This window comes from Anomalospiza imberbis, chromosome 6 (assembly GCF_031753505.1).
Source record: "Anomalospiza imberbis isolate Cuckoo-Finch-1a 21T00152 chromosome 6, ASM3175350v1, whole genome shotgun sequence".
In the NCBI taxonomy this organism is placed as follows: domain Eukaryota; kingdom Metazoa; phylum Chordata; class Aves; order Passeriformes; family Viduidae; genus Anomalospiza; species Anomalospiza imberbis.
In genome coordinates, this window is record NC_089686.1 from 3,037,228 (window position 1) to 3,041,557 (window position 4,330).

At 46.0% G+C, this 4,330-nt stretch overlaps 1 long non-coding RNA gene across 1 annotated transcript; it reads right to left on the reverse strand.

Moving 5' to 3' along the window:
- Nucleotides 1-265: 265 nt before the first annotated feature.
- LOC137475098 (uncharacterized) lies at nucleotides 266-3,766 on the reverse strand. Its single transcript, XR_010999686.1, has 2 exons — nucleotides 1,509-3,766; nucleotides 266-531 (listed from the first exon to the last, which is right to left on the reverse strand). It is a non-coding gene; the product is annotated as an uncharacterized lncRNA (long non-coding RNA).
- Nucleotides 3,767-4,330: the final 564 nt, after the last annotated feature.

Below are 4,330 nucleotides of genomic sequence, written 5' to 3' on the forward strand. Positions count from 1 at the left end.
CTCCTTATAACACATTTTTCAAGCTCTGTATTTTCACTGAAACAGGGCAGGTGGTAGGAAACGGAGGTGCTATCACAAAAAAGGAGGTTTAGAACAAAGAAAAGAAAAAAGCTTAATAAAGTTTCCAGTCTGATCCAAGAGAAAGAATGAATGTATCACCACAGTGAGCCTCCTGCAGATGGTGAAAAATATCCCAATTCAATAATACAATAAAATTTAAAAGTGCATCTCTATATTTTCCCATTTGGTTAACTCTGGAACACCATTTCTGCTTGTTTTGGCTGCTTTTTATTCCTGCCTTTGAGTGTAAAGAAACGGTAAGGAAGTTTATGAATGAGGTCCTGCTCACATTCCAGACTCTGCTATGTACACGGGCAGTTTTCTGCTGGGATCCTGGGATGAGATCATTCCAAAACCACCTCGTTTGCCCACTGTGCTCACTCAAAAAAGATTCAAATGGACAGATTTGCACTTTCTGCAATGCAAACACACATACAGTAGTTTTTCTGCATGCCAGCATCCACCAAACTCCTGGAATAAATGAAAAAAAAAAAAAAAAAAGAAGAAAGGAGAAAAAAAAAAAAACCAAAAAAACAAAACCAGTCCTTTTCCACTACCAAAGGCTGTTTATAAAATCAGTTTGATCAGCTCAGGAATGAGCTGAGATAATGTTTATCCACACAAACACTGAAGATCATGCAACTATCTTGACGTGCCAAGCTAAGATAACTACTGGGCTGAAAAAAAAAGAGGTTAGAACAACAGGAAATTACTCATTTACTACCAGTTGCTCAGGTATTTTAAAGAGCTCCCAGAACATTTGCTTTTGTGTACCTAAGAGGAAAAAAAAAAGCCTCTGATGGTGGGGGAAGCCCAGATGGGTAACATAAAAGTGACTTTCCTTGCTGAAAGAGCAAAGGCAGGAGAAGGGGGTTGTGACAAGAGGATATAAAATACCCTGCAATTCATCAGCAAGGAGAATCAAACTCTGCCGGAGCGATCGGCATTCCTGGGGATTATGGAAAGGATTACGGTGAGTTGTTAGCAGGGCGAGGGAGCCACTGAAAGATGGGCTTTCCTACTGCCCTGAAATAAATGGGACAATTAAGGCTTTGGGAAAGTTAATGAGGTTTTTTTTCCCCTTGAATTTTCAGAGCAGCTGGCCAGCCCGTGTGTAGGAAAAACCATTTATTGAGGAGGAAAGAAAAATAGGCAGTGAAAATAAAAATGTTTGCGTTCCCTAAAAATATACTTCAAGCCTTCCGAGGGGGAAATCAATTATCCACAAGGCCATCCTGCTGTCGGGGAGAAAAATCTAAGGCATTTTCCAGCTCGGCTGCCCTGGGTTTAGCTGATCTCTCTGTCAGATGGGTCTCATCACCGCGGCATTTGGTGCCTCCGAGTCTTTCATGTGTTTAATCTCACAACCCACCTGTGAGAAGAGGAATTACAGTGAAGGAGCTGAGGAAAGGGCCCAGACTTTTAAAGGGATTTAGCTGCCCAATTACCTGGCTCAGGGTTAGGCTGGAAATCCCCAGGAGAGAAGGATGTTGCACCTGGGTCTGCCAAACCCCGGGTCAGTGCAGTTCTCAGTAGCAATGCCCACTTGGACCTGGGACAAGGGAGAGCTCAGTGCCCCCGTGAATGGGCCATTGTTTCTCCCTCGATTATTGTTGAGAAATAATTTGAGACCAAAAGGAAATAAATAAATAATCAGAGTCTGAGTTCAGAGCATGAAGAGCAATTCTTTCTCCCGAGGCTGAGCAGGGTCTCACATCACTGGTGCTTGTGTTTATTCTCAGGGAAAGGATTTACAATGAAACCTCCAAGCACCATGAAGAAGTAGAGCTCCTCTCCTGGGTCACGATTTTGCTGCCTCCTCATGCCCCAACATTGCTCACTACTCACCCACCCCAAACCCCAGCAGAATCCTGCTAAGAGGGTCAGCGCAGGACACGCGCAAAAATCCATATTCATCTTTCTCCATCAGTGAATCTCTGTTTGGCACATGCAGAAAGCCACCTCTGGCTTCAGCAGAGGAATTTCAGCTCTGCGACAGCCCAGGGTCGCACTGCAGGGCTGGCCCCTGGTAGGGGGTAGGACAGGTGGACATTCTCTGTGATCCCTCCTTTTATAGGGTCATTATGGTAAAAGATGCAAGCAGGAAAGGACAGATGACAAATAACAGAGATGACAAATAGCAGAGAGCTGTTGGCATCTTATGTGAACTTGCTTGAGTGTCAAGATGTATATTTGATTTTAATTGTTATAAATCATCATTCCTTCATCTCAGGGTCTCCACATACTTTATTCTCTCTCATGTCTTAACTCAGGAAATGCATTTCATCCTTCAGGAGCTCTGAGGCAACATCACAGCACTCTCTAGATCCTATTTTATAAGCCAGTTTTCCCCATGAAGGGCTGCCATGGGTGGTGCATTTTGACTTTTTGCCATGGCTTTGCTACCAGCTTCCGGCGAGCCATAAACCCCCTCCAAATTCCCCCAATCTGCAAATCTGCCTGACACAGAGCAGTTGGTGCCTTATAAATCCACACTGGCACTGAGGCAGCTCCCTCCCCGTGCCCTGTTTCTTATTAAAGAGATATCCATCGGCTGCTCACACATGCTGTGTTCCATAGCCAGGTATCCAGGCAACCTACTCAAAACTTGCCCGACTCAATGGAAAGAGTCTGCTGTCCCCGCACCACCACTTTAAAATGCTTTGAAACGAGGTTGAACTCCTCTTTAGGAACCAGCAGGATTCTCCGTGCTATGCCAGCTACTTGCAGGTGCATGGAGCAGGGACTGAAGAGGAAAAGCATTGAGAAAGGATAGAATGAGGGGGGATGGTTTTAAACTGAAAGAGGGGAGAGTCAGATAGGTATGAGGAAGAAAATTTATGCAATGAGGGTGGTGAGGCCCTGGCACAGAGGGGCGGTGGATGCCCCATCACTGGAAACAAAACATTCAGTGTCAGGCTGGATGGGGCCCTGAGGAACTTGGCCTAGTGGGAAGAAGTCCCTGCTCATTGTGGATGAGAAGGCCTTTAAAGCTCCCTTCCAACCCATTCTGTGATCCTACGGTGTGAAAATTCCACCAGGTCGGAGTAGTGAGTGCACGTGGCTGCTGTTCCCAGTGGGATTTCTCCCACTTCACCCATGGTGAGCAGATCTGATCCGCAGCAGGGCCGGGCGCGGCCCGCGCCGGCTCCGCGGACCAGGCCGGGCCGAGAGGTGGAGTTTGAGACAATCGGCACCCGCCTGCCAGCTGAAGTACAAAGCCTAATTGAAGAAAGCTGTTCTTTCATCCCCACAAAGCATAAACAGGCAGTGTTATGGTGACAAACTCCAGCAGCTCCGTAGCTGCCGCTCCGAGCGCTCGCGTACATCGATGCTGAAAGCACAAAAAAAAGGAAAGGCGACGTCCTCCTTTTTGCAAATCTCTGGCTGGTTCCAGAATGGGTTTGGGAGTTCACGCCCAAAATCTACACATCTGCGATGGTCCTGAATCATGTACCAGATAATTCCTGCTTGGGAACTGTGGAAAAATTGCTCTTTTATGTAAGCTCTTTATTTCCCACCATTATTAGATAAGGTTTGGGGTTTTTTTTTTTCCAAAATTTCTGATGCTTTCTCCTCTTTCCTGATGGCTCCATGGACACTATGCGTTGGCCAAAGCAATTCTTTGTCACAGACTGTCCCCTCAACAAGGAGGATTTCTCCAAACACCACCTCAAGCTCTCCCAAGGGGTTGACAGTACCATTTCCCCATTAAATGGACCTGATCTGGCAAGGATCTGCTTCGACACTGGGATGCAGGAACCACTCTGAGGGGCTTTGTGTGATGATCCAAGACTCTATTTTTGGGTTTGGTGAGTGCTGGAAGGAGTGGCAGAAGGTTAGGCTTTTCCCATCACCTTCCTGCCAGAGATACGCCTGGCCCCGACACTCTGCGCTGTTGGCTGCTCATCACAAGGCCCCCTGTCAAAACCAGGATGGCTGATGAGCTACGAACAAGCTCACAGTTAGATAATAGATGAAAGAGCCTCAAGATAAATTAGGTGCCTCCAGAAAACCTGGCCAAATGTGTTTAAAACAGGAGATCCAACACCATTAATTCTCATCAAGCAGCTTTAAAAAAAGGCAACCCAGCACTTGACTTATGCTTAGAAAATGTTATCTTCCCTTTTAACAGGGGTTTTATAGTGTATTTTGAGAAGATGACAAACAATAGGGTTATTTTGAAGTCATGCCAAACACTACATTCGCTGGAGGGGAAGAACAATGTTACCTCCTATCTGTCAACTGACCCTGCAGCCATTAAGCCATT